Consider the following 21296-nt stretch of genomic DNA (forward strand, 5'->3'; position numbering starts at 1 on the left):
ATATGCTGGAAATGAGATACCGCGGCAGTGCTGCTAACCGACCAGTGAACCCATAGCTTCGCTGGGATGATGTGTGGCTGGCTCTCAGAAGAGGTTCAAGGGGAGAACAGATGCTGGCGCAGAGCTGCACAGAACTCCAAAGCAAAGGGGCAGCAGCATCCCGGCTCCTGCAGCAGGCGTTAGCAGGGTGCCTGCGCTCAGTCGGCCCATCCACACACACCGTGCTCCCCTCTTCCGTCTCCATGGCGTTCAACGCACTTGAGCAAGAGTCACCCTGTCGTGTCACACAGTGAGCGACACACGTAGACACACTTTCTCCCGTTTTAAATCTGTTTTGAAACATTAGCAAGGGAGCTCTAGTCTAGAACCAAAATTCTACATCCCTTAAAAACTGTTCTTTTCCCCCAAGGTCCAAATGAGGAGCAGAAGGCGGGAGAACATGAACAAGGAAGTCAGGACCACGAGGGGTGCGTTCACCCACTGATACAAGGGGACTGATCTAATGAGAGCTCACCAAGGCCAGCTGGACTGGGACTGAATGAGCATGTGATCAAACCGGATTCTCTGAATGTGGCTGACACGGGGACTGACTGTCTGAGAAGCCATTGATAACGGCACTGGGACTTGTTTCCTCTGCATGTACTGGCTTTTTGGGATCCTAGTCTGTTTGGATGCTCACCTTCCTAGACCTGGAGGGAGAGGGGAGGAACTTGAACTTCCCACAGGGCAGGAAACCCTGACTGCTCTTAGGACTAGAGAGGGAGGAGGAGAGGGAGTGAAGGGAGTGGGAGGGTATTGGGAGGAGGGGCGGAAGTGGAAATTTTTATAAATTAATTAAAAAAAAACTGTTCTTTGTCATTAAACTGTTTCAAATATCTTCAAGCAAAGCACACATTTCCCCTATGTATTTTTATTCCAACATTAGAGATGAGGCTCCATATTTCAACCAGTAAGAGATTTATTGAATTCTTGTGGGGAACAAGCTCAGACAAGCATTTGTCCAGTATGCTACAATATTAGATGCAACACCTGATCTCTTACCTTAGTTTCTATAGTAACTCACAGTTAAATGACCTTGTATACATTGCCTAGCATGCTTATCAGTCCTGATCAACAATTATGATAAAAGGAGCAAAAACCAATTAGAATGTGTATGTATGTATGTATGTATGTATGTATATATATATATATGTATACACACATTCCTTTGGCATAAGTATTCCTTTTTTACATCTGACAAAAATGAAATCAATATGTTCTATCTCAGTCCTCGATGTTACTAATTCTATGCCACATCCCCTTTACCACCTACAATCATTGTTCCCAAATTTGCATGTAGTAGCAATTTCAAGTCTGTGGAATAAGATGAGGTATACATTTCTTCAGTGCACTTATGCTAAGAAATATCTTACCTTAGGCAACCTAATGTAAAATGCCTCACTATCCACGTATTATTCATTTCGTATTGTTCTGCTTCTACTACTAAAGTGTGATCTTGGGAAATATTAGAAGAGAATATAACTGTGCATAAATACTAAAACATGCAGTAAAATAGGAACACTGCTAAAGTATTGCTATGCTAAAAGTCAAATGTGCTGTCACCTAAGAAAACTCTTTTTATACGTTTTGTAAATGACTTTAAATTCACATAAGATAATGGAAGAATAAAGATGAAAGCAACAAAATCAATATAATAATATATTAAGGAGCAGAATCAATGGTCTAGGAAGCCCTGACATGACAAAAAAAAAAAGTATGATATTCTAGGACTGGAAAAAGTCACTACGACTGTACAAATGCTGCCTTCTATCACTGTGTATCAGTGTGCATTTTCATTGACACTCACCCAAACATCACAATCTCAGAGTGTTCTAAGGTTGAGGGAAGGTTATCTGAAAGAGTAACTAAAGCCAATAAATATCAAACTTGTGGCTGACATTTGGTCTCAAATCCCTAGTGTTTGCAAGAATTTCGGCACAGGTGTTACGTACAGTCGCCTTATGTTCAAACCAGAGGTATCACAGGCTCAGAACCAAGAGACTGCCATCTTAAATCTGTGCTCTTTGGAGTGAGGAAAATAGTTATTTTAAGATCGGGAAAAAATAATTTAGTTTAATCTCAATTCACCTAAAAACCTGGAGATAAACTCAATCTGTCAAATAGAGTCCTGATCTCTCTGTTTCTTTTCTAAACCCATTCCAAAGGGATCTTCACAATTTGTATGAGGGATTACGACTAAAATATAATTAAATAAAAAGGAGAGGTTTAGTAATCCCTTAATCTCTCTGATCTTCAGTTTTCTTACTAATAAACTGAGCAACTGGAAATTGGGTTATGTTCTTGCAAAAATTGTACAATTATCTGAAAACAATGAAAATCCAGACACAATATAACCCTTTTGTGGTTGTTTCCCACCCAGCTGGAAATGAATACATTGCTTTAAAAAAGGGGGGGCACGTCCTTTGTCCAATTAACTTCAGAAAGCCCTGCTTCAAAAGTAAACATCAAAGGTTTGTAATTAACTTCAAAAAAAAATATCTAACATCCAAAGGTGTTCTTTCTGCAAGGACAGGCCCAGAAGATATGACAGTGACCCTCAACCCCCCCCTTCCTACTGTAGTTCACTTTTTATATAGTATCACAATATGTTACAATGTGCTCTTAGAGGTGTCTGCTCAGTCACTGCCCTCTCTGTCCTCTTGCTCCTCTCTAGTTACAATTTACTGGACACCAAATCCAAGCTGAGACAAAGTGTTCCTGTACTCCTAGAATCTGACATTCAAATCCAGAGCCCCAAGTCACTCACTGGTAAGAGCCATACATTTTGACATCTACCAAAGTGTTCATCTCCCACCATATACACAAAAGGCAAAAGGCTGTTGTGAGGGGCTGCGGGCAGGCCTGCTTTTCATCCTGCCCAGCTCCCGCATGGCTAGCTTAGCCCCAGAAATAATAACACATAAGTTGCATTCATTTAAATACTGCCTGGCCCATTATCTCTAGAGAGTTAGTTACTGACTAACTCTCATATCTTGATATTAACCCATTTCTAATAATCTCGTGGTAGCACCACGAGGTAGTGGCTTACCGGAAAAGATTCAGCATGTCTGACCTGGTGGCTGGCTCCATGGCATCTGGCTCATAGCCCTCTTCCCAGCATTTTGTTCTGTTTACTCCGCCTACCTAATTTTCTGTCCTATCAAGGGGCCAAGGCAGTCTCTTTATTGACCAATGAAAATAACACAATAGACAGATAACCCTCCTCCATCAAAAGGCAAAAGAATCCAAGCCCCAGAAAGAGAAGACACAATCCATGCAAAGAGAAAGAAGACAGAGTAACACAGAGACAGGAAGGAAAAGAGAGAAAGAGTAAAGTAGGAACAAACCCACATCTTGCTTGCTGATTCCAGGCACTTGCTGAAGCTCAAAATTTTGTAACATACCTCTGTGTCCTTAAAAAATGTTCCCACTGCTAAGCAACACCAGTTTCAAGCCACCACTAGGGATGTAGAGGCAATAGGCTTCTTTAGATTTTATCAGTTCCTACCAGGGGAAAATCTAATTCCATCATTAATTTTATACTCCAAATCGCTTATAGTCCCTCTGCTTCCCTGAAATGACGACTGACACATAGAGTCTGCAGTTCGGTCATCTGTCCCTACATGTATTAGCTCAAGAAAGTCACTTCTCAGAGCTTCATGTTTTTATCATTTGTAAAACCTGGGATAGTAATTCCCACTTTATAGGCCTAGTAGCAGGGGAAATGTATTGAAGGATGCACTGAGAGATTAGATACAGATATAAAATGTATTGCTTATGACATTGTAAGTACTTGTGAAATTATCTGGTGCGAGTGAGAAGGAAACACGGAACACTCAACAAACCCACTTAAGAGTTTATTGTGGGGAGGGGGTGTACACTCCTGGTGAACATCAGTTTGCAGAGGGAGGGAGGGGGGCAAAGAAGGCACATCCACCTTTTAAGAACTGCCTAGCACATGTACACAGGGTATGACGTGGTTATGTCATACTCAGATGATGGAGCTCACACATGCACGCAAAGACATCATATGTAGGTGACATAACCATGCTACACATGGGTCACGCCTAAGGGCTTGTCCACACATGCGTGGCCCTGGAACTTGGAGGTGTCAGCTATATTGTGGTTGAATCATTACATTCCACCCTTTTTTTATTATAAAAATTTGAGGCATTTGGGGTCTTTAGTGGGTGGGAATGGGACAAAAATTTGGGGAGTTTGGGGTCTTTAATGGGTGGAAAAGGGGCATCATAAGGTCTCTCATTACTGCTTTCTGCTGATTTTGTGGACGTCATCAGGTCTCTCGAGAATGCTTTTTGCTGATTTTGTGGGCATTGGGGAGTTAAGATGCTTGACAATGTCCAGGGGTGGCTGATTACTTTTGTGGGTTTTTTTTCCCCGGGCTCTGTGGAACTGGTTGGCTAGCAGTTTGGACCTCACAAGATGCTGAAAAGGCAGAAAATTATGTCTGGAAAATATTTTCGATCCCAATGATTAAGTGAGGAGAGTCCCAAGATGGAAGATAGAGGTTTGCGGGGGGGGGGGGGCGGGAGTGGAGGAGCTAATTTCTCAGGGGTTCCAGAGACCAGGAATGATAAGGGAAGAATTAAATGATACTTACTTTGGGCAAGTCTGGTCCATTTAGATAGGTTCAATTGGCTCCCTGGAGCTTATGACAAAATGTTTGGAAAGAAATAAATTTTAGACATTTTAAAAGCTTATGATTATGATGGTATGGTGTTGAAATAGAAGACAATGGGGAGAAAGAAAGAAAAGAAAATTATTAGAAAGGAAAATTATTAGATCCCTCAATGTTTAACCTGTAGCAAATCTTAAGGCACATGTTCTCTTTAGCATCATGGTATTACCTTAACATCCAGGAAACAATGCTGCAGTCAGTGATAAACCTGTTATGTTAAAGTCTAATTTGTGAATTTTTGGAGTCTGGGGCTGTGAAAACTCGTTACTGTTTCTTACCATCTGGACTTTTGGCAATCCTTGTACCTCCGGCTCTGAGTTTAATGATGGTCCCTGTAGTGACAGCTGAGTGGTTAACTGGAAATTTAAGTATGACATTAAAGATATAGAGAAGTTGGTAAAGCAGATGGGAGAAAGAGGAAGAAGGAAAGTATATGGAGGTTTTGGCACAGGAGGGTTGAGTATGGTGATGAAACTTTTATTTTTCTTGAACTGGAGAAAAGTGGCTGATCTTGGTGTCCTCTGGAACTTAAGGGAGCAGGCCCCTGTTTGAGTTACCATATACGAGGGGGTAACTTGAGCTGGAAGAGTAAAAGGTTTAAGGTGAGACAGGTGGATCCAATGAGGAAGTCCCCCAAGCTTGGCAGCTGTGGGAGTTACAAGAATTACTTTAAAGCGGCCCTGCCATTTAGGGGAAAGGGATGACAGGCATTGGCCTGGGGGAGAGACTAGTACCTGATCTCCTATTTTAATCAGCAGTGGGCCTGAATTGGTACATGATTGAGGTAATGAGTAGTCGGTAAAATCCCATAATAGGGAGCGTAGATGGGATAACAGCGGAGTAAGCAGGTGATCAGGAAGGGGAGAGGTTTTAGGTGAGAGGTCATCCATACATGAGTTCAAAGGGCAAGATGGAAAGGAGGCCTTGGGGGAGAGCCTTAAGCCTAAGAAGGGCCAGAAGCAAAAGTTTTACCCAGTCGAGGTGAAGCTCCTGTGACATCTTAACAAAAACACTTTTTTTAAGGAACGGTTAGTTCATTCTACCTTCCCTAAAGACTGAGGGTGGTATGGGATATGAAAATGCCAGGGATGTTAAGAGCCTTAGATAAAGTTTGAGAGATCTGGAGGTAAACTCTGGACTATTATCTGACTGAAGAGAGGTTGGGATTCCAAACCAGTGGATAATTTCTTGGAGAACATCGGAAACTGTCTGGGCCCTCTTGTTAGTGGTGGGAAACGCTTTAATCCACCCAGACATGGTGTCCACCAAGACCAGGAGATAGTTAACTCATCTGACTGTGGGCATATGAGTAAAATCAAGCTGCCAGTCAGTTTAGCCCCTGGCCTGGTGGATGGGAAAAGGGAAGCTATGATACTTGGTCTTGGGATCTGACTTTTGACAGATTTTACAAGAGGCAGTGACAGCTTTTAAGAACTCTAAGTCCTCAGGGGTGGGTTGGAGGTGAGCCTTGACAAAATAAACAGAGTTATGCTATTAGGATGAAAGATCTGATGTAGGTAGGACAGAATTTTCCTGGTGTCATGGGGTGTCTGAGAGAATGTGGGCTGTACTGTATAAACCCCCTGAGGTAATTGAGGTAGGTTTGGGCTCTGGGATGCTGCTTTTCTAGCTGCTTGGTCAGCCTGGTTATTGGAAATAATGGAACTGTTGGTCTAATGAGACCTACAGTGACTAATTCCTATAGTTTTGGGGAGATGGGAGGCTTTTAACAGGTCCATACTGTAACCTGAGTTATTTATGGATCCTTCTTTCATCATAAGAAGCCCACGCTTCTTCCAGATAGCTGCATGGGACAGGAGGATATGAAAGGCATATTTGGAGTCTGTGTAAACATTTAAAGATTGTGTCTTTGCTAACTGAAAGGCACAGGTATGCTATTAATTGAACCTGCTGATTAGTGGTATGGACAGGGAGTGCCTGTGCCTCCACCACCCTAGTATCTGACACTATGGCATAGACTGTTCTATGGGTCCCTTCACATAAAAACAGGTGCCATCTGTGTATCAGGTATAAGTAGACTGGAACAGTTTGCCTTCCTGTACATGTGAGGGGTGGGGCAGTAGATTCTCTAAGGTTTCTATGCAGCAATGAGATAGGTAATAATTAATGTTAGGTTGAGGTAGGAGATTTGAGATATTAAGGAGTGGGCAGGATTGGAAAGTGAGTATGGCATCTTCTACTAATGCCATCTGGAGGGAAAAAAACTCAGGAAAGGGGTCAGGTTTGTAATCCTTTGTAAGTTAAGAAATGGGACAGATTGTGGTGGGAGAAGACAGTGGTGGGTGACCCAAAGGTTGGTTTCTTTGACTCACGTATAATAAGCTCAGCAGCTGCTAAAGTACATATGCAGGATGCCCAGCCCTGAGTGGAAAGGTCCATCTTCTTTGACAGGTACACTACAGGTACAAAGGAAGGTCCCAGCTGATGTCTTAGAACCCCAAGAGCATATCCTTCCTTCTCTATTACATAGAGGGAAAAGGGACAATTTAAATCTGAGAGATGAAGAGCTGGGGCCTGGATAAGGGTAACTTATCCTGGATATGAATAACTTGCTGGGATGGAGAAGGGGCTCGCGCAGAGAGCTGAGGGCTGTCTTGTATAACGGACGGATGAGGAGAGAAAAAGAGGGGATCCAGGAATACAGGAAGCCAGCTATTCCTAGGAATGATAAAACCTCTTCTTTTGTAGAAGGAACTGCAAGGGACTGAATTAGCTTCTTTCTGTCTAGCGTAATAGCTTTTTGGGTTGGGGTAATAGTTAATCCTAAGTAAATGACCTGAGAGGCAGATAGTTGGACCTTAGAAGGTGAGACTCTATAGCCCTTTTTGGACAGGAAATTTAAAAGAGCGGAGGTATCAGTTTTGCTGATCTCCAAGGATGGACTGCAAAGTAAAATATCATCTACATACTGTATGAGTTTGGACTTAGGGAGGAACAGTGAGAGTTCTTTGTATCTTGAATGACCTCTAAAAGCTTATTATAGTTTACTAGCTTGAGGGCAGCCTTACAAAGACCTGCCAGAAGGCAAGTCAAAAACCAGTCCCTAGTTAAAATTCCACCTAGGGCATTATAATCCCAATGTGGTTCCTGCTCAGGGACTGCCTCTCTCCCCAGGGTGTGTTGCATGAGTTTGGTGAACCTCATCTGCATGTAATCTGGCCTGCTCCCAAACTCGCCTGCTATCTTCAGGAAGTAGGTTATTAGACAGGATCAGACAGATATCATGAAAGGTGAGATTATAAGAAGGAGAAGGAGTAGCTGCCCACTGAGGTCAAAAAGGTGGGGGTTCATTAGCTGGGTCCAGAAAAGAAGTAGAGTGTTCTTCTGGCTCAGAGAGCATAGCCAGGAACATGTGAGCAGGTGAACAACTTGCAAGGACAGAGGGCTTAGGCTTAAAGCTTAGATAGCAAATGGTTTGGATATAAGGAAACTCCTTCCATTTTCCTGTGTGCTGACAGTAGTTAGAAATCTCCCATAGAATATTGGGATCAAAGGTGTCATTAGGGGGCAACTTTCAATTGTTATCTACATTGTAACAAGGTCATTTTTTTTTAACAAAGATGGACAAGTATGGGAATCTGTAAGTAGGGCATTAAGGCCTGGGGTTTCAGAGCCTCTAAAAGGCATCCCAGTGGAGAGGCTAGAGTGATGGTCTTGGATGGCTTGCTACCCATAGCTGAAACCATGAAAACCAGAGAAAACGGTGACACCACAAGGCTGATAGGGGGTCGTCTCCCCTTTATAGGCAAGGTGTGATGGTGGCAAACACTGCAGGGCTTGTAGATGAACATCCTCTATCTACAGGTGGGGCGTTAAGGCCTGACTGGCTCCAGTCCTGGTAACTGGGAAGCCAGAGAGGCTAGAGACCAAGTGATCTCTCATGGTGGGAACCACTGACGAGTGGTCCAAAAGAGAAGAAAAAGAAAGAAAAAAGAAAGAAAAATCTGAGGCGGGAGCGGGGTGGGGGGGTGCAACCCTGGGTTGTACAATCACGTTTTTAGCTAAGGAAAGCAATCCAGAGATGAGTGTCAGCGCAGGGCTCAACCGTAGCCATGAAGGCTATGGTTGGGGGGCTGCCCCTCCCATTTCTAAAAACACTAAAAATTGCCACAAGTTCAATGGTCAATTTCTCGGGTTTGGAGAAATGGTTATACTGATCAGAATGGGGAAACTCACCAACTGAAGCCTGATGGTGTGTGTAGAGGTCATGCTCAGGCAGATGGAACACGTGGTTGTTGTGGGAAAAGTACCCAGTTCTGGATCCTGACCCTAGGAGAGGGGCAGGAGAGCCTCCCGAGTCTCACAGCAGCAATGAAATTACCTGGTGCAACTGAAAAGGAAACACAGAACACACAACAAACCCACTTAGAAGTTTATGGGGGGGGTGTACAAGCCTGGTGAAGGTTGGTGTGCAGACAGAGAGAGAGAGAGAGCTGAAGATGGCGCGCCCAGCTTTTAAGGGCTGCCTAGCACATGCGCACAGGGGGATGATGTGGTTATGTCATACGCAGATGACAGAGCTCACTCATGCATGTGAGGACTCACACAGCTGCATCATACATAGGTGATGCAACCATGCCACACATGGCTCATGCCTGAGGGCTTGTCCACACATGCGTGGCCCTGGAACTTGGAAGTGTCAGCCATACTGTGGCTGATACAACTTGTATCACCATTATCTTCTTGATTATTCAAATAATCCTATAAACCGACTGTAAGTTACAAGTCAAAACTTATTAACAAGCTTAAAGTGCTGGCATGTCCTCCCAGAGGACACATTAACAGAATTTAGACACGATTATTTGGCTTGAATCTTAATTCAGAGTTGTGATACCCTAGCAAGAAATGGTACTCTAGCCTGAAATCTTTTTTTTCTAATATGTGAAAAGCCTTGTTTCCAACAGAGAGTTGATCTCCAAATCGTCATTGTACTGTGCTGTGATTTCCATGCTGAGTTTTCTCCTTTTGATTTTTCTCCCTTAAATTCCCACTTATCAGGACTGCACTGTGGCATCCAAGCAGGAGACCAATGCAACAAGGTCAGGAAGCGATGATGTGACAGTCACAGTCTACAGTGGTAGCAGCCAGTGCAGTGTTCAGCAAGTTCATCCAAAGGCCAATGTTCAGCACAGGAAAACACTCCATAGCAGGGGCAGATGGACCAGGGTCACAGAGCATCTCAGAAAGGGTCAACTTACATGCTGTGTGGCCCCCACAAGCAAGGTACTTCCTCTGCAGGAGTTTTCAGAAGAAAGCATAAGTCTGGCATGGCTGCGGGTCTCCGGAGGATGTCCTCTCTTTTTAAGCTCATGAATTTCACTTTCCTAACCTGACAAAAGGTGCAGTGTTGGATGACACACAGTTACAGGACGATTACACAGGAACCATCCGAGAGACAAGACTGTCTGCTCATATTAGATTTGATGGCTAGGCAAGACATATGCTGCTGAACTATAAAAGCTATAAGGACAAGAAAGCCTTAAATTGGGCTAAGGTGACTTAAGGAAGTATTTGAGATGCCCTTAGCTTTAGAAATAAAACCGAGCCAATGTCACCTCTGGGGAAAGAAGGACAGGCACTTGAATCCCATCTGAAGGCCACACAATGAACAGAAATTTAATAGGAAGAGAAAGATCCAAAACAGAAAGTCAAAAGAGTAAGCAAATAATATTTCCTGCTTTCCTCTGAGGTGGAGGGGAGCATTAGAGTATGACACCCACCTGACCCTACCCCATCCAACCCATCTCACCCCACCTCACCCCACCTCACCCCACCTCACCCCACCCATGTGTCAAAGCCTCCCAGACACTTCAGACACAAGGTGGATGAAGAAACACAAGATACTGCTGTGGCTATGGACACTGAAGGAAACCACACGTGACTGGCTTACTTCATGTACCAAATATTTTTCGGGTCCCAGCATGTGAATGAACTCCACATTCAGCCTCCTTTGGAACTACGTGAATAAAACTAATACTGAAACTTGTCTCGAAGTGATCCAAACCAAAGGCCCTGGGAGCTTTACTCAGAGGAGGAGCTTTGAATCTGTTCTGTCAAGAAAGAAGTGGAAAGCTTAGAGTGTTGGGACATTTAGAATCAAAGGGTCAATTTTGATCTGAAAGCATAAAGAGAAAGTTGTATATCATTTCTATAAGAACTCGGCCTGCCCTTTCAAGAAATGATAACTTGTAAGACGTTTGTCCCTGAAACAGAGTGCTGACTGATGACCTAGTTGAAAGTGTTGGTTCCCAGCTACTTCATCTAAAATCACCGTCAGCCAGTTTAGAGAACCCACGGAGCTTTCTCTGTCCCTCAGCACTATGGGGCTTCTATTAACTCTGTCTGCCTTCCCCTTAAGTTGCCTTCCCAATGACAAGGCCTTGGAGCCAAACTGTGAATGTGAACCAGACACAAGTAGACCCACCTCAGCCCCTCAAATTCCACTTCTGGGACTTGATAGCTGGCTTGGTGGTTGAGAGCACTTGTTGCTCTTTCAGAGAACCTGAAGTCAGTGCCCAGCACTATCAGAAAGGCTCACGGCTGTCCATAACACCAGTCTCAGGGGATCTGATGCCTCCTTCTCACCTCAGTGGGTGTCAAGAAAGCATATAGAACATATACATACATGTAAACAAAACACTCATGAAAGAAAATAAAAATAAATGTAAAACAACACTTCCATACTACAAATGAAAATCAGATAGGCACAGATATGTGCACTTGTATAGAACTAGGGCATTCTTCAAAATCTAGGCCAGTAATATACGATACTAAACAGACAAATTCTCTTTTGCCTTGCTGCTACAGTCTTGAAGAAGATCTGTTTGCCAGAAGCCATCTTCACTAAATGCCAACTTAATTTTTTTTAATAACCAAGTTGATATTTTCATAGTTAAACTATGATCATGGTTGAAAATCGCCTTTAAGAAGTCAATGTTTTAGGGCTAGAAAGATAGTTTAGTGGTTTAAAGTCCTTATTGCTCTTACAGAAGACCCTGGTTCAATTCCCAGCACCCACATGATGGCTCACAACCACCTATAACTTCATACCCAGAGCACGCTCTTCTGGTCTCTACAGGTACTGCATGTGGTACCCAGATCTGCACACAGGCAAAATTCCCACATACATTTAAAAAAAAAGTTAATGTCTCTCCATCTGCATTAGTTGCTTTTCTGTTGCTGTAATAAAACACCATGACCAAGGAGACTTACAAAAAAGCATTTAATTGGGCTTACAGTTCCACAGGATTAGAGTCTATGATGTCAAAGTGAAGGCATGGCAGCAAGGACAACAGAGAGCTTATATCTAAACCTGCAAGTGGGAGGCACAGAAAGCACACTGAGAATAGCCTGGGACTTTTAAGACTTCACAGCCCAAGCCCAGTGGCACACCTCCTTCAATGAGGCCTTATCTCCCAACTTTTCCCAAATATTTCCACCACCTTGGTACCAAGAATCCAAATATGTTGGCCAACCAGGGCCATTCTCATTCAAACAATCACATTCCACTCCCTGCCCTCTACAAACAGCCATATGATAATTTAAATGCCATTTAGTCCAACTTCAAAAGTCCCCATAGTCTTTTGGTCTCAACACTGTTTAAAAATTTAAAGTTCAAAATCTCTTCTGACACCCAAAACAATCTCTTTTAGGATAATCTTTTTATTTTATTTTATAAAATAAAAACCAAATTACATCCAACATAAGGTGATACAAAATATGCACTACCATCCTGAAAGGGAAGAATCAGAGCACAGTAAGGGAACTCAAATAAGACAAAAGTCAGCTGGCAAACTCCTACTTTAAAGGGCTTAGATAATTCTCCCTGTTATGCCCAGTCCATGGCATCCCCTAAAGACCACCAGGGAGACCGACTCACCAAAATGCAAAAGCAAAGTTTATTGTGTGCACAATACAAGCCATCAGGAAGCTCGTCAAAGCCAGTGCTGCACCAGTCACAAGAGGAGGTACCCTGCCCTTCTAGAGGGCATTATTTAAAGGCAAAGACCAGAAAAGTTACATTAGCAGGGTGTGTGGGGGGGGGGGGGACAGGTTCAATCCTAATTGGCTCATGTCTAGGGCTTTTTCAGAAATTTTGTTTTTGAACCTTGCCTGTTGCTTGTCAAATTTTCTTATCAGCTGACTTTCAGATGGGGACATTTTGCGGTTATCTGTACTCTCCAGATGGCTACCCTGTTACTTTTGCCCCTATCCATTTCTGAGAACTGGGATGTTTTATAGAAAATAGCTTACACAAGACACAAGATGGAGGCAGAGGACAAAATGGAGGAACTTTGGTTCTTCACTCCCTTCCAGCTTTCATTCATCTCTCTTGAGCTGGTTCCACTCCCTATGTGAAGCTCTCCTTGCAGATGGCACACAGCTCTGGCATGTTCTAGAACACACTCCAGGCTTCACTTCCACAACTGTGCACCATTCTGGGCCTTCCCTGCCTTATGCCTGACCTCTATGACTCTCCAAAACCACAACGGAAGACTTCATAGCCTTTTTACTTGTGTGAAGCCAATGCCACATGGACAACACTTCCAAGTTTGGCCACCAACTTGGGGGAAGCCCTGGCACCCTTCAATCACATTTGCAGCTGTTTCAACTTGTTGTTGCATTTTTAGAAGCAAAAGATTCCTTTGACCCTTTCCTTTCTCAGATTGGAAGCTTTGCCCGGAGTCTTGCCCTAATGGTACCCCTCCCTTTATTCTAAAGCAGAACAGAAAGACCCTCTCTTTAGATCAGTCCTCTGCTTAAACTCCTAGCTCTGTTAACACAACCCTTTGCTCAGACATTGAATTTCCTAGCATTCTCCTTCTCTTCAAACTTTATGTTTTATTTCTTTTTGCCTCACTTGCTCTTTTTCAATGTAAAGTAAATAGTCAGGACCATGGGGACAGTGTCAATATTAGTTTGTTATGAAAACTTCTTCTCTAAAGAAGTTAGTCCAAAATTCTTCAATTTAGCTTCAGGCAAGTTGTTAGGATAGGGGAAAAGAAAGAAGACATATTTTGTAACAACTTATCATAAGATCAGTCTCTAACTCAGTTGTTAATACTGTTCCCCTTTGAAAAAAATGCTTGAGCTGGGCCTCCTTAGCCTATGTAGCTCTCGGTACCACTCTCTTTCAAACTCCTACTGGACTAGCCTGTTAAATTCTGTTTACAGCATTCAGCCAATCCCACAGATGATTCTATCTAGCACAGCAAGCGCCCACTTCCTGGTACCAACTCCTGTCATAGTTACTTTTCCTTTGCTGTAATAAGACACCATGATCAAGGCAACTTATAAAAGAAAACATTTAATTGGGAATCCAGTTCCACAAGTTTAGAGTCCACAATTGTAGAGTAAAGGCATGGCAGCAGGAACAGTGGAGAGCCCACATCATCACAAACTACAAGCAAAAAATAGAAAGAACACAGGGGAACGAAAAGGATCTTTGGTACCTCAAAGCCTACCTTCAGTGGCACACCTCCTCCAACAAGGTGACATCTCCTGATCCTTCTCAAATAGTTCCACCAACTAGAGACCAAGTGTTCAAGCACATGAGCTGATAGAAACCACTCTCAAACCACCACAGCATCCTAAAGTCAATGTTATCAATGACTATGATAACATTATTATGTGCTGTGTCTGTCATACTGTTCACAAAGTTATATGTGCTAGGATACTTGCTAATGTTTCTTGTTTGCATTTTTAGAACACAGCTTTGCTTCATTTGACATCAAATGAGAACTCGCTGACCCTGTTTTCACACAACTTTAGTTTGTATTGATCACTACATTAATCCCGCATAACTAACATTCCATCACTGTGCTCCTTTCAGAGAATTCCAAATATCACCAGTAAGACTCACACGGGGTTTGGAGGATGGCTCAGTAGGGAAAGTGACTTCTGTGTGTGGCGCGCCCCTGACCAGCAGGGGAAGAAAGACCACCGACACGAGGATTCTTCTCTGATCACGCTTTAATGAAGCACTGTTTGGTTGAGAGAGAGCTGGAAGTGAGGGGCCCCGAGCTGGGAGGAGTGGCGGCTTATATGCAGGCTGAAAAGACGTTTCCCTCTAACAGGACACTAGTCAGGCTAGGATTGGTGTAAAGCTGTTGCTAGGCAAACTAAGGCAAGACTCGCGCCAAAAATAGAATTGTTTATCTTGTTTACCACGCTTCTCAGCGCCATCTTGTAATGGCGGATCTCAAACACGTGTGGATCCCCACACTTTCCCCTTTTGTTTTAAATCGTATAAAAATGTACCGGTCATAGCTGGGGATAGTGGATGTTGCCCTGAAAAATATTGCCACTCCTTTTTTAGGGATAGGGTAACTTTGAGGGCGACCTATATGCTCAGCATCATATCCCCCTGATAGGATCTGATCAGTGTACTCTCAGGTGTAAGCTACCCGTGGTAGCCTCTGACCGGTGCCAACCGGTCATCCAGTCCCTTTGGGTGTAATGGCAACAAGGCCTCCAGGTATAAGGGCACTGGATTAGAGGTCTTGAAAAATACTGACCCATGCTTGGGGGGACTGGCCGGCTTCCAAAGCTGCCAAAGCTCGAGCAATTGCAACCTTCTCCCGTTTTTTAACACGCAGCATCCTACAGAGCAGGAACAAGACAAGTATCAGACCTGTAAAAATTATCATGCCAAACATGCCAACTCCAACCCACTCTTTAAAATAGGTGAATGTAGCCACTAACCAATCAGAAAACTGTCCCAATGTAACAACTTCTACTTTTGTCTGGTTAAGCATGTGTATCTTAAGCGTAAAATTAGCTTGAAGCTGTTTAAGTTCTTGGGACCAATTTTCACTTAATAAGGCTGATACAGCTTTAGAATCATTAAGGGTAGCAGGATAGGGGGTAATACACATATGAGTAGTTCTGTCTACACAGCTCATAGTCATAACATAAAAAACTTCCACCTAGACACAGCATGCCAAGAACATCTCTGTTCCCACCCATTCCTAAGGAAGGAAAAGGCAAAATAGAGTAAGAGATAAGAGGTTGAAGGTCATCTCTGCTGCCTCCACATGAATCTTCCACAGCAGGACACTCAGCATCCACTGGGTCATCTTTCTTTTTTATTTTTTTTTTGTCGGTCTTGCTGGCACCCAGATGTATGTCAGCATTTCTAGAAAAACATAAACAAAACTCTCCTCCCAAATTAATATCTAAGAGTATTAAAAATCTCAGTGTAAATATTTAGCACAATCAGTACTGGAAGTAGGCTGGTTTTGAACTTAGAGACCTGCATGTCTCTGTTCCAAAGAGCAAATCTTGTTTGCCTGTGCCATTAAAGCAGGCCTTAGAATTAGATGGAATTGCTTTTAAACAGAGCATGTCTGTCTGTTGCTGTTTTTTCAGCAATATTTTGAATTAAAAATTAAGTGTAAAGAATGCAAGAGAAATCCTTTCTCTGGGGGAAGCTGTCACTTTCCACCAATCCGAAGGAGTCATAGCCTGATTGGCTAACCTGCTTAAGAGTGTGAGTGTATAGCTGGCATTTGCTCCATATGTCTTTGATGTTTTTACCAAATCTTTGAGCTGCTTATAAGGAATGGGCTCATGATATCTGGTATTTGTTTGAGGATCTTGAAATACTGGAAAAGCAGCTGCAAGGCGGGACCAGGTTCTCCCACCAATAAAATGGTATTTATTCTGAGGAGGGCAATAAGGGGGTGGAGCCGGCTCAGAATACGGAGCCGAAGGCGCCATTGGCCCCGTTCCTAATTTGGCTCGTCTGCCCCTTACTGGCGGATCATACCTCTCCTCCTCATAACTTGTAGCTGCCTCCTCCAAATCCTCCTCTTCTTGTTCAGTTAATTCATCCTCCTCCTCTGACTCTGTTATCTCGAGGGAGGCAAATTTTTCCAGCACCAGATATAAGGATGCTGGAGGCTTTTTTTTAATATTATCCTTTTTTGTTTCTTTATGAGGGTTCTTTTCTTCCCTCTCCTTTTCTTCCTTCTGGCTAGCCTTTTTTCTTTTTTTTTTTTTTTTATTTTTGTGCATGTTTTGATCCTCTCCTTTTGATTTTGCTTCTGATAAACTGTCCTGGTGCTCTGATAGTACCCTGCGTCCTTGCTTAATTACTTTTATATTTTTTCCTTTCTTAAGGCACGAATGTACCAATCTCCACAAGGGGAGTGTTCCTCTGCCTAATTGATCATTTTTCTCTAGATCTCTGCCTAGTTTCTCCCAACAGTTGAGGGTGAGATCGCCAGAGATGGCAAACCACGGTGCAGTCTTATCTATGTCCTTGACGATGGCCTGAATCGTACTCGTAGAAATCTTTAAACCCCTTTGTTTCAACAAACTCTGTATTGGACTGGTGAAGTCACAGACTCCTGACTCAGTACTATGACTGTGGCCCATACTGCCCACTTATTTACGAGATTTTTGGCATCAGTCAAAAGCCGCTTTATCTACAGCGGACTTACTTTCGATTTATACACCCAACAAAGACACTCTTTTCCAGGTTCATCACACCGCAGCCAAAAACAACAAAAATAGACCACAAGGGTTAGCAAAATAACAAACAGAACAAACCACAGCGGGTCAATTCCAGCGACCAACATACCTGAGAGGACTTACCGACGTCGTCCGCTTCGCGTGTAGAGTTCTGAATCCTCTTCGGCCCCTCACAAGTGTCTGCTAGATGCTCAGTCCCTGGTTTCAGCACCAGCTGTGGCGCGCCCCTGACCAGCAGGGGAAGAAAGACCACCGACACGAGGATTCTTCTCTGATCACGCTTTAATGAAGCACTGTTTGGTTGAGGGAGAGCTGGAAGTGAGGGGCCCCGAGCTGGGAGGAGTGGCGGCTTATATGCAGGCTGCAAAGACGTTTCCCTCTAACAGGACACTAGTCAGGCTAGGATTGGTGTAAAGCTGTTGCTAGGCAAACTAAGGCAAGACTCGCGCCAAAAATAGAATTGTTTATCTTGTTTACCACGCTTCTCAGCGCCATCTTGTAATGGCGGATCTCAAACACGTGTGGATCCCCACATCTGTGTAATGATGAGGACCTGGCTTTGGATCCCCAGCACCCATGGAAAACCTGATCATCATGTGAGGCATCTGTAACTCCAGCACTGAGGAGTCAGAGGTGCCTAGATCCTTGAAGCTTACTGGTCACTCCAGCTCATATTGGTGAGCCCCAGACACAGTGGGAGACCCTGCCTCCAAAAATATAGAAGTGGAAAATAACTCGGAAAAACACTTGTTCTTAGCTCTGGTGGACAGACAAATGCATATTTGGGTGTGTCCACATCCATATTTGTACAAATGTACCAACAAATACATGCCTACAAACACCACCGTGACCTTATACATGTACAAACATAGCTACACATTTTGTATATTTATATTATTGACATATTTATATACTTTCTGAATTGATGTGTGTTTTCTGTCCTACTGTTAAATGTTACTGTCCTTTGGCATGTCTCCCTTGCCTTTCTCTACACATCCCCCCTTTCTTTTAACAATTCACATTGGCATATGGAAAAAAGGGCCGCCATTGTGAGCACCCAAGACAGAGCTACTCAGCTCAGGATTATGGGGTTTTATTACAGAAACTACAAAATCTTTTCAGCTCTTTGTGGCGCTTGAGAAATTAAGATTAACAATCACTGGCTGTAAAAATGTCTATCCGCCCTGATGTCTCAATGAAGTGAAAGATGATATTTCCGCCATACATGACAGCTTTCAAATGGCAGATCTTTCTAGAAACATGCATAAATTGTCTCTGTGAAGTTTATCATTTTTCTTTTGAGAAAATTAATCTTTTCCTTCTGAGAAATTTACTAAACGTTGGTTTAAGAAATCAAACATCCACTTTGCTCTGTTTGGTTCTGACTTTTTCTATAAATGTTTGTTCCACAATGACTTCATGCTTGATAACTGACTCACCCATGGAAACATGGAGCACGGGTTATGCATAGGACATGAAGCCTGGTGTACAGTACGCAAACAACAACATTTTAATGAGCTGGTAATTAGAAAGTGTTCACTGTTTTTATGGATGTACCGGGCACTTGATTGAATAGCAGAATTAGATAGCACCGCCCCCCCCCAAAAAATGTAGAGTTGAACCTTGCCAACTGCAAAGTGACAGACATAAAAGTTGAAACCCAGCAGACTGGGTTTGCTATATCTTCTTGGTTCCGTAAGAAAAACACCCACTTCCATCCATTCTCTAATTTTGTATCTTTGCCTAATAGAAGCAATAAATTAATCCCTGTTGGTAATCTAAAATACACTGAGGAAAATTTAGAGTGGGGAGGCACGGTTAAGGAATAAGCCATAAAAATACCGCAAACCTGTTTGCGCACTGCCTTGAAAGTGATTTCAGAACAGGGGAGAAGGAACTGATTACCAAGAACAATAGCTGCCAGGACCTTTTACCCCACTTTCTTATAAATGGGAGTCACCTTAGCAATCACGTCTAGCCTCCAACTGGGAAGAAAAGTAACTTGTATTTAAAGATCTATACTGTCTACTTAAAGGTGACCTTGGATGGAATTCTCTCCTTTTAACACCTAGCTTCTCTGGAAGCACAATCACTGTGACATAGTGAATCCTGCCAGCCTGTCTTAAATTGTGCTGCCTACTGCATCAAGCAAATGGTCTCTCAGTTCTCAGAGTCTTCTCTTGTCAAATACCATTGCCCCTGCACTTGACTAATAAAAGGTTTAAATGGTGTTTGTGGTAGCCCTCAGCTCTCCCGTCCTAAGGTGTGAGCCAAGCCGATGAATGCATCAATGCTACGGGTCTGAGCTCCTAAAACCCTAACATGATATTCCTCAGAAGAGCAGAGGGCTCACCATTATCTCTACCACACAGGTGACTTCTCCATAGGGGTTGGAGTGCTGGCCAAAATGAGTATCAGTGGCTCCTTCAGTGCCTCTAGCTCTAGGCAAAGAGGAGGCACTGTCTTCCAGTACCGTGGCACCATTTCCAAGACCTCTCCAGATAAGAAAATCTCCTCCAAAATCTGTCTTAATGTCCACAGTACTCTGCCTTGTTTAAAAAAAAAAAAAAGCTACCTCAATTGTGTTACTGGAAAATAAATAAGTCTGAAAAGAAAAGCTAAACGGAAATCATCACTATTAAATTGTGAACATCAGCTACTTTATCCCCAGGGATCACTCCTACATGATTACCAATAAAAATGGCTAGAAATGCCCTAGACAGGCAAACAGTGATGACATCAATCATAAGGTCAATTTTTTAAATTTTTTTATGTGTGTAGTATATCCTGGGTGCTCGTGTATTTAAGTGTGCATGCTCACATGTGTATATGTGGAGGCCAGAGGTCAACGTTGGGTGCCTTCCTCAATCACTTCTCTGATGCAAGGAGATGGGCTGCTTGTTTGTCCCAGCCACCCAGCTAGTTTAGCCCCGAAATGACCACACAGAAACTGTGCTCATTAAATCACTGCTTGGCCCATTAGCTCTAGTTTCTTATTGGCTAATTCTTACATCTGAATTTAACCCGTTTTTGTTAATCTGTGTATCGCCATGTGGCACTGACTTACCAGGTAAAATTCCCAGCGTCTGTCTCCAGCGGATCCATGGCATCTCTCTGACTCTGCTTTCTTCCTCCCAAAATTTAGTTTTGTCTTTTCCACCTACCTAAGTTCTGCCCTATCAGGCCAAGGCAGTTTCTTTATTCATTAACCAATACAAGCAAAACACAGAGGGGACTCCCACATCACTTCTCCACCTTACTTTTTGAGAGAAGGTCTTTCACTATATCTAGAGCGCATTGATTGGCTAGACTGGCAGGTCAGGGACTCCCTCCTCCCTACCTCCCCTCTAAAGCAAATATGCACTGCCATACGCAGCCCTTTACATGGATCCTGGAGCTACAAACTCGGGTCCTCATAATTGCACACCAAGCTCTGAGCCATCTCCCCAGCCCTAGTTCAAAACCTGAACATGCTCTCCCACACCAGAGGTAGATTTTATGGTAACATAAAAATTTGCATGGTATAAAAAATTTTTTACCTACCTTCTCTGAATCTGATATAGGAGATAATAAAACCTTCTTCTTGGTTTCCCATAAGAATTAGAATATCAAGCAACAAATACAACTCTCCTCATTTCTGCATTGTGTCCAAGAATACTCTGATCACTAATCTCTACTTTTCACTATTATTCCAAGTCAAAACCAGACTAATACTTTCCAACCACAGTATACAATCAGACAGGTATTCTGTCACTGAGTTATATCCTCTATCCTTCACAATTTAAACATCGATTTGCTTATACATTCCTATCTACTACTCCTATTACTCTGAGGACTCAGTATGGGCACACGCCTTGACAGGTTAAACCAGAAGACTAACTGCCTACAATGTCCTCAATGGCACTCAAGTGACTGATCAGAATAAAATACTGAGTGAGTCAGGATTTTAAAATTTAACCCCAAATTAAGTAATGATAGTTCCTCTCATTGTTTTATTATTACAGAATCATGTGCACTTGGCATCCTGTTTGTGAATATTTCACTACTTTCACTACTTGCT

The 21296-nt window shown here is 42.9% G+C and overlaps 1 pseudogene; it reads left to right on the forward strand.

Moving 5' to 3' along the window:
- The first annotated feature begins 242 nt into the window (after positions 1-242).
- LOC148119567 (cell division cycle-associated protein 3 pseudogene) overlaps positions 243-21296 on the forward strand; it is a 38149-nt pseudogene continuing 17095 nt past the window's right edge.

The sequence above is a fragment of the Myodes glareolus genome, chromosome 16, assembly GCF_982192425.1.
Source record: "Myodes glareolus chromosome 16, mMyoGla1.1, whole genome shotgun sequence".
Taxonomy (NCBI): domain Eukaryota; kingdom Metazoa; phylum Chordata; class Mammalia; order Rodentia; family Cricetidae; genus Myodes; species Myodes glareolus.